Genomic DNA, 9818 nt, shown 5'->3' with positions numbered 1-9818 from the left:
GGTTCATTGTTGGCTCACACTTGGTTGGAAACAAAGGACAGGTCTGAGGAAGCAGCACAGCCTAGCAGCTGACGCACCAGCTATCTGGATCGTTGGCAGGAGAGGGCTTCCTCCATGGCTGGCCCTGGTACCTCTAGCCTCCACTGGCAAACCGAAGGAGAGCCCTGGTGGCTCAGACCACAGGCCTATCTCAGAGTGAGGGGAACTTCAGGCCCTTGGGGTAGAGCCTTCCAGGACCAGATGGAAGTCTGGAAGTCTTCCTAGGTCATACCCCCTCGGGCAGCCAAACCAATCACCAGCTCTGCTTTGCCCTTGCATTGAATGTTTTTAACGTACAGTGGTACCTCGGGCTAAGTACTTAATTCGTTCCGGAGGTCCGCACTTAACCTGAAACTGTTCTTAACCCGAAGCACCACTTTAGCTAATGGGGCCTCCCGCTGCCGCCGCACCGCCGGGGCATGATTTCTGTTCTCATCCTGAAGCAAAGTTCTTAACCTGAAGGACTATTTCTGGGTTAGTGGAGTCTGTAACCTGAAGCGTATGTAACCCGAGGTACCACTGTACTTGGCTGGAATGCATCCTCTGAAAATGCCCCTTTGTGTGTGTGTGTGTGTGTGTGTGTGTGTGTGTGTGTGTAGAAACTAGCCTACTGCACAAAGGTAACATTTACACCTGTTGTTCTGCCCACTTTTGCCAGTGGCATGTGGGTCCTGGAAGCCTGGGAATGATAGCGTTGGAAGGGGCCCCAACTCTAGGCCAACTCCCCGCGATGGAGGAATCTCAGCTAAAGCATCCCTGACAGATGACCATCCAAACTCTGCTTAAAAGCCTTCCAAAGGAGTCCATTCCACTGCTGAACAGCTCTTACATCCAGAAAGTTCCTCCTAACAAAATCTCCTTTCTTGTAACTTGAAGGCAGTGGTTCAAGTGCTACCCTCCAGAGCAGGAGAAAACAAGTTTGCTCCCTCTTCCATGTGACAGCCCTTGAGATACAGTGGTGCCTCGCAAGACGAAAAGAATCCGTTCCGCGAGTCTCTTCGTCTAGCGGTTTTTTCGTCTTGCGAAGCAAGCCCATTGACGGCTTAGTGGATTAGCGCTATTAGCGGCTTCTAGCAGCTTATTGGCTTAGTGGATAAGCAGATAAGCGGCTTAGAAAAAGGGGGGGGGGGAGGAAAAAAACTCGCAAGACATTTTCGTCTTGCAAAGCAAGCCCATAGGAAATTCGTTTTGCAAAGCGCCTCCAAAATGGAAAACCCTTTCGTCTAGCGGGTTTTCTGTCTTGCGAGGCATTCGTCTTGCGGGGCACCACTGTATTTGAAGATGGCTATCGTATCTCCTCTTTTCCAGGCTAATGAGATCCTTGAAAAAGGTTTCCCACTCCTTGCCGATCTAGTCCTGTATTCTGTTTGCACAGCAACCGACAGGGAGCTGAGGTGAAGGGTAAGATGGCGCCCACCCTCCCATTCATCGTACTGAAGGTCGTTGGACGGGCCGTTGGCTCTAACTTCAACACAAGGTAGCCCCCTCCATCTCACCTGGAGGCAGAGGGCTAGTTTAGGGGGTACATGGCAGACTGGGTGACACACAGTTCTGCCTTCCATCTGAGGGGATTGGCCAGGGAGCTCAGCTCAGGAGGAATAGTGGGGGTGGAGTACTGCCACCTCACAAATACTCCCCAGCACCTGGCCACTTGAGGTGGCTGCCTCACCATAGGGCCACGCCTGGTGGACAAACCAGAGGCCTATAGGCCAGGCATAGGCAAACTCGGCCCTCCAGATGTTTTGGGACTACAATTCCCATCATCTGTGCTGGTCCCGTGGGTTACCCGAGAGGCGAGGTCCAAATCCGGTCTGTGGTCAAAGGTGCAACATGGAGGCAGTCCGTAGTAGCTGAAGCTGGGTGCAGGGCGGGGAGCCAGGTGAAATCAGGAACAGGTTTGCAAGCAGGGAGCCAGGGCAGGTCATGAAAGCAGGACAGGATTCAGGCAGGAACTAGCAACCAACAATGTTGCTCCCACAACTTGGGACTGGGGCTGGCTGGCTTTTATCTGCCCCGATCCTCTGGTGATTTGCCTCTCCTGGCCTGGAGGCGAGCACTGCTCCTGTGGGAACTTAGTTCCCTCCGCCTCTCTGCCCTGAGCCTCTGCAGCTCAGGAGAGGCTGGAGGGTTACCGGACCCAGAGGCAACCTTAGCTTTCTCTGACGGGCTGAGAGTGGAGCACCTGCAGGCAATGGGTCCTCCATCACCTCAGGAGCCAGAGCAGACTCAGCTGGTGCCTGCACCTGAGGATCCAGCACAGGTGAGGACCCTTCAGGCTCATGCCCCAGCCCCAGCTCAGCTGGTTCTGGAGGCAGGGACTCCTGTGCAGGCTGGGATCCCTCAGGTTCAGCCTCCGAGTCAGAATCCCAGGACATCACATCATCCCTGACCACTGGTCCTGTTAGCTAGGGATCATGGCAGTTGTAGGACAAAAAGCAGATGACCACCTCAACAGCCTTCAGCTGGGGATCCCTGAAGATCTCGTTTGGGGTCAAACATTGCTCTTAACGTCTGAAAAAAGGCAGACCTCTATAGCCCCATGTCAGGCCTACAGTCTCTCCCCCCCCAAAGAATTAGACTTGAAAAAGACTCCCTATCTGCTCTAACAGGAAGGTTTTCCAAGAATGAGGGGCATTTCCAGGAGGCAGTGTTGGCAGAGATGCTTTTACAAGGGCCTAGGTTCAATCCCCAGCCACGACCGGACAAAAGCGCAGCAGACAGGACGACCTGTGGGTGGCTGCTTCTGGCGTGACTCGAAGAGGAATAGAAAGACGCACTTGAGAGAAAGCATCCGTTGAGAAAGCAGAATCCTGCCCCATCCTAGCCTTCGGAGGCAGAAGCACTTCGTGTTGCAGAGAGCGAAAGGGAATGCAAACAAACTTGTCCACGTTAATATTTTAATGTTACATTTGCAGCATAAATAAAAAGGCACATTATATGTTTGGTAAGAACAGTGGCTGAAAGAACAAGTTGGTAAGTGCCGGGGTTGGTGGTTTCTTTCGTGTGTGTGTGTTTTTTTTTAATGTACGTAGTTTATTTGTTTTAAAAATAGCAGGATACAAAGATGAAACGCCACAGCTCACCCAGGCCTGTGGTAGCAAAAAACACAGGGCCACGGGAACCACGAGACAGGCAAAAAATGCTAGCTTGTGAGGACCTGCTCACAGGAGCACTTCGGTGAATTATTGGTTGGCTTACCAGTTAAGTAGATGCATCTTTCCGCCTTTCTGCCCCCCCTCCAGCAGCCCCCTGCCCAGTCACGTAGCTATCAAAAGGCAGAAGAGTCTAAGCAAAAGTCTCCGTTGAGAGAGGGAGGGGTTGGGAACCTCAGACCTGCATACATTTCAAGAAGTGACATGTCAACAATGTCATTGCATAAGGAACGGCAGCCATCGAGGAGAAAAGAGCTAATATATGCCTATATATTTCTATATATATATATATTCATAGATACGTATTTCACTTTATGAGATACTAAACCCCCTTTCGTGGTTAAGCATTCAGGGATCTCTCTCCCCCACCCTCCTACCCTCAACTTATTGATCGTAAAAGCTCTCCATATAATATATCTATATTTGAAAACATAACAATTTTTTTTTAATAAAGGAAATAACTGGGCAGATACTTGTGGAAAAGGAAGGCGTCGCATGAACTCCCGCATAGCTTGAAGTTTTGCAACAATGATGGAAGGCTTTGTGAATATGGAGAGAGATGGAAGAGCTGGGATGGGGCTATTTGGAAAATGGAGCCTCTTTTTGGAAACCAGGAGCATTCATACTCTGTGCGTTACCAGTTTGGAAGATTTTAGGACCAAGATAAGGCTTGCAAGTATCTGGGGTGACTCTCATCCACAAAGGCAAGTGTGCTAAGATGTTTGTACATGGAGATCTCCGATAGCAAAGTTTATTTCTCTCTGTCCCAGAAATGTGAAGAAAATGCGAATTTTCTGAGGAGGACACAGAAGAAAGAGGGAGACGAGAACAGATGTGACAAGGTGGGTTCTGCTATAAGGTAGGCTTAAAATAAGGGAAGGGAGGAAAGAGACATGATTCTCCCCCCTTCAGACGCTGCAAGTGGGAGTACTGCTGGCTGGAGTCAAAATTTGAGCACTAGCTTAGCTCAGGTCAAAATATAAGAGAGAAGCAAACAGACTTCCCTCAGTGAGCCTGTGCACGACTGTTTTGTTCTTTACCTCCTTGCTACGCCACCCTGCAATGGGTTTCATTCCAGTATTTTTGTAGAAGCAAGTCTCTCTCCAAGGGAATCTAGCTCAGCTGTGTCACCTGAACATACAGACTCCTTGTCTACTTCAAGTATTGCCAAGTTTTCCTGAGCCATCCTATTGCACTGCAATTTTCCTTACCAACGTGCTTGTTCAGCTTAAGCTGCTGTTCCAAATACATTGGAAGGGCCATAGAATCTTTTATTGCTAAGTGAGGACAACCAGTATGATGCAACTGGTCTCCTCACCTAGGCTCCTTCTCCTCAAAACTCTGATACGGTCCGGACTTCCCAGGACAGTTGTGCAATTTCTGCAACACCACTATCAAACACAGCGCTACTGAGAACAGGGCCTAAGAGTCAGGAAAACCTGCGGCAAGAAGCTTCTTTTCTCCATCTTAAGAGCCCGTTCTGACACTGACACCCACCCACACCGGACGCATCCGTTAGAATGATTTCCCATCCCATTAGAATGGTTTGTCAGAACGGGGGCTCTTGCACCTTGCACAAATAGAATCTGTGATTAATCGTAAAATCAACCTCAAATCATGGACTCATTTCGAAAGGAAGTTGAGGCAACACATTCAGACAACCCCCTTTCTTATGCAGCCTTGGGAGCTATTTGAAAATGCTGTCCTGGTGGGTGAAATAAATGTGACATCATAAAACACTCTTTGGCTGTGCATGTATTTGCAAATATGTATAATATGCACGTACCGAGCTGGAAAATTAACCCAATATCAACAGACTGCAACATAAAAGGCATTCCATTTTGACATAATGCGCTAGGGATTATGCTTACTGCGCCTTCACCTGCTGCAACTTGCCTCCTTCAGAGCACAAATGATGCCTATGCTCTCCCAAGCATGCAGCAAGGACATACAACGTGAGCATGCTGTGAAAATCTGTCCCCCGGACGTCACTTTGCAGGCTGTTAGCAAATTATGAACATTTAAGGGGAAAAAACGAAGGGAGTGTTTGCTCGGCTCAACTTAGCCTTTGCTTTCAGCGTCTGGCTCTTAAGATTCAAAATAAAACAAAATAATAGGCCCAATAAATACGTTCACACTGCTCCCCGTAGCCACTTGAAATGCAAAGGGGTGGAGGTAGGCCCATATGCCACCACTGCTTCCCCAAAGGGCTCTGCACATACTTCTGGTATTTTCCACTATGCCAATGCGTATTTCCCTATGGGAGTTGCAATGACATGATGGAAACACCCTGTAACATAAAGAAGACAAGGTCTTCCACACAAACAGCTCAACATGGGGCCCCACTTCCATGCTGTCGTGCTTCAAGATGCAACCACACTGCTTTGCATGTCGGAGGTCTCGGGTTCAACCCCCAACACCCCTGGGTAGGGCTGCCAGTGTCCCGTCTGGAAATCCTGGACAGCCTCTGCCAATCAGTGTGGACAATACTACGCTAGATGGACCAACAGCCTGACTCAGACTACAGCAGCTTCCCATGCAGTTTTGTACTTGTGAATTAGGCCAGAGGCTCAACACGCAATCTGATGAACCAGCAAGATGCGACAGCTGCGCTAGAGCAGCGGCAAGAAACAAATCTTTAAAAACGAAAAGAAAAACCCATCGAGCTGCACATTCAAAGGCTGATGATGTCTGGCTTCTGCACTGTTGCTGAATGGAGGCCAAGTGGGACAAGGTATTTTACTGTAGAGCAGGGGAATTCTTTGGAAACAAATGCATGTAACAAGGAAGCAAGCGAATGTAGCCCTACTGTTCGCAATCTGCACAGGTTGTCTACATACACGGAAGATAGACCTGCATGTTTTGAAGATGCAGCCTGTTGAAATCAGGTGCAGAAATCCAATGCATTTTGGCTGCAAAACCCTTATTCTGGGTGCAAATGACTTTGTTCAGTCCTTACATAAAGTAGGGGCTGGGTCCCTCAACTTAAGGCAAGCCAATCAAGCCTAGAAAAAACACACACTGTTTTATATCAGCAAAGCATGTACGACGTGGCCTTCCTGAAATGTACCTGGGCTTCAATAGCTTATTCCCATAACCAGTTTGCAAATGTCAGCGTCATCTCTTCCCCAGTTTCTTCTGCCTACTGCTGTTGCATCCTCCATTTTTTTTTCTTCTAGAACAGACAAAGTTACTTTGCCTGCTTTCTGAACAGAGCTGGAAACAGGAGTTCTACCACTTGCTGAGTTCCAGTTCTATCCAAAAAAGGTCTTTCTTGCTTCCCACAGTGGCCAGACAGCATTTACCAGTTTGTATCTGCAGCACCCATTCACGCAGTCCTAATTAGATTCCCAGAAGGACAGTCACGTCAAATCTGTTGCGACAAAAATGAAGCATCCTGCAGCCCCTTAAAGACTAGCAAATTCATAACAGCGTAAGTTTTCGTGGACTAGGGACCAAATTTGTGTCTTTGTGGACTCTTTGTTGGTCTAGCCATGTTGAAAACCTCCGCTTCTCTTTGGTCTACGCATTTCGTACTGAGGGGAAGGGTGGGTTGGGTATAGAAAAACAAGAAAAACTGGAAAAATGCAAAAACGATTCCAGTGCAAACTTTAAAACAAAAACAAAAACACAAAACAGTGGCAGGAGCAGTATCATTCATAGTTTTAGTGGTAAAGTACTAGTGAATGCAACCTAGTATATGTAGCTAGGTATGTATGCAGGGTTTTTTTTGTCTAAAAAGCTTCATGTCAACTTACTGTATTTCTCACTCTATAGGACGCACCGGACCATAGGAAGGGGAGAACAGGGGGGAAAAATTCTCCCCTCTCTGCTCAGCGCCCCTTCACCAAAGCAGCAGGAGAAACGGAGCCCCTTCCATTTCTCCTCCCGCTTCGCTGAAGGGGTGCTGCGCAGAGAGGGAAAACTGTGCAGCGCCTCTCCAGCGAAGCGAAGCCTGGAGAGCAAGAGGGATCGGTGTGCACCGACCCCTCTCGCTCTCCAGGCTTCAGGCGGCTATCCGCAAGCCTTTGGAGCGCAGTGGGAACTCCTGCTGTGCTCGGAAGGCTTGCGGATAGCTGCCTGAAGCCCCCGGAGCGCAGCGGGAGTTCCAAGGAGCCTGCATTCGCGCCATAAGACGCACACACATTTCCCCTTAATTTTTGAAGGGGAGAAGGTGCGTCTTATAGAGCGAAAAATACGGTACATGTCAATCAAAAGATGAAACTTTGTGCTTTCTATCACTGCTGCTCCTCATCCAGCTTTCACCTTTATTAGGCCTCTATGCCTCCCCCTGCTAACGAACTTCCTGTTAACATGCAAAGAGCCCTGCTGGATCAGGCCAAGGGCCCTGTTCTCACGGTGGCCAACTAGATGCCCACAGAACTCCCAGCAACTGGAATTCAGAAAGGCATAATGCACCTGATAGCGGATGGAACATGTTACAAAGGAGCAGGTGAGGAAGAAAAGGCACAGTAAATCCATTCAATGAAGCCTGAGAAATGTGCTAGCCTTATGACAGCTCAGCTTCTGGGGCAGCTATGGAGTTTCCCAACTATTCCTGGCATGTGGATTGTAAGGGTGGGGTGGAACCTCAAGAGGGAAGAAGCACATGGGAAATAGCATTACCTACATTACCAAAAGGCAGAGCCAGGACGGGGCAAGACCCTCTGGTTGGGCACCCCTAAATGGTGAAGGGAAGGAGGATGTTCTTGTTTTGTAGTGGCCACCCCAGAAGGCTGAAGCAGCCGGGCGACTTTCTAGCCGCCTTAATGTTCTTTTCCATCTAAACTATGGAAAGGGCTGCCTGCGAATACCTGGATTCCATTTCTGCTCTTCTGAACATACACAAACACACCCTAGGCTCAGAAGGAACAGCATTCCAAGCCGTAATACATTATTTGCAAGATATAAGCCAGGAAAGCAGAGCCGTTCCCCCACCACTACCTCAATGAAATGCGGATCAAACGCAGGGGCCAAAAATCACACACACCAGCCAAAACATTCCGTATCCTATCAAAGGGCAGGATGGAAAGGGCAGGCACGCCTGTAAATTAGCAAACTGGATATGGCACTAAGAAGGGCCTGGAGTTTCCTCCAACACACTGCACGGTCTGCAATGTGAGAGGGCAACTCTTCCCTCCTGAGGGAAGGGATTCCAACAAGCTGCTCAGATGTGGGTAGTTGGTTAAACGGGATGGAGGTGTGATGGTGAGACAGAATGATTTATTGTTCGAATGGAACCAAAACCATCTGTGTGAATTAAGCAGAGAAAGGGAAGGGAGCAAAGACACTAAGTTGAGAAAAGTACTTTTCACTGAGAGAGAGATGGACAGGGGGTGAAGGAAATCTAAAGAAAAGGAAGACAAAGTCCAAAACTGAGGTAAACGATTGTCTTCAGCTAGAGATTTGGAAAGGAATATCCAGAAGGGTGTCAAACCTCATCCAAAGGCTGTTCTGGGAAGGCAAGCAAGGAGAAATATCTCCAGCTGTGTGCATAGCAGACGAGAACCGAGAAAAGAAAGCATTCTATTTGCAGTTGCCAGCCATTTTTTAAAACCTGTATTTAATAGCGAAATGTCTATAGGAAAGAAGGTCAAGAAAAGGGGCTGACCTCAAAGCTTGCTATGCACACTAGCAAATAAGGTTAATGATGGGGACTAATCCCTACCATGTTAAAGCTATGGTTTTCCCCAGTAGTGATGTATGGAAGTGAGAGCTGGACTATAAAGAAGGCTGATCGCCGAAGAATTGATGCTTTTGAATTATGGTGCTAGAGGAGACTCTTGAGAGTCCCATGGACTGCAAGAAGATCAAACGTATCCATTCTGAAGGAAATCAGCCCTGAGTGCTCACTGGAAGGACAGATCCTGAAGCTGAGGCTCCAATACTTTGGCCACCTCATGAGAAAAGAAGACTCCCTGGAAAAGACCCTGATGTTGAGGGCACAAGGAGTAGGGGACGACAGAGGCTGAGATGGTTGGACAGTGTTCTTGAAGCTACCAGCATGACTTTGACCAAACTGCAGGAGGCAGTGGAAGACAGGAGTGTCTGGCGTGCTCTGGTCCATGGGATCACTAAGAGTCGGACACAACTAAACGACTAAACAACAACAACCCCTACCATGCCAGTCTGTCACAAGCCTAACGGTTTTTACTACTTACTAGCACCACAGGGGTATTGGGAGCGGGCAACTGAGTGAAGGAACGACTAAGTCTGGGTTCTGAAATCTCTCTTCTGTTTTATATTATGCAACTGCAGAAATGGTAATTTCCCCAGTATGCATGAATTGCAAAAAACCAAAAAACTATATAGCAGGTTAGGCCCAGAGCCTAGTGACATAAAAGGCACTTCTTTCACCTTTCTGTTGGCAGGAGAGAAGAGGTAAGAGGAGGTTTCAGCATCAGGTCAGCAAGAAGCCAAAGCAGGCGTGTTGGGGGGGGGCAGGGGACCCACTGATCCATGTCACAGGCAGGGTTGTACCTAGGCATTTCTCCTATGGGACGGCAGGACCCAACTACCAGAAGAATTAGGAGTGTTCCTGATTTAGAAAAAATGGACAGCTCTTCCTACAGAGGAGAAAAATGCCTGTTATCTCTATCTTTTACCATGGAGGGCTGGCGAGGGGGG

At 48.4% G+C, this 9818-nt stretch overlaps 1 long non-coding RNA gene across 1 annotated transcript; it reads left to right on the top strand.

The window, feature by feature from the left end:
* Nucleotides 1–6820, top strand: LOC309334619. The gene is made up of 3 exons (XR_014153195.1): nt 1–195; nt 1348–1440; nt 3646–6820. It is a non-coding gene; the product is annotated as an uncharacterized lncRNA (long non-coding RNA).
* Nucleotides 6821–9818: the final 2998 nt, after the last annotated feature.

Source organism: Podarcis erhardii (assembly GCF_964252035.2).
Source record: "Podarcis erhardii genome assembly, chromosome: 2".
Taxonomy (NCBI): domain Eukaryota; kingdom Metazoa; phylum Chordata; class Lepidosauria; order Squamata; family Lacertidae; genus Podarcis; species Podarcis erhardii.
Note: the sequence above shows the minus strand (reverse complement) of the source record. Positions and strands in the feature narration are given on the sequence as shown.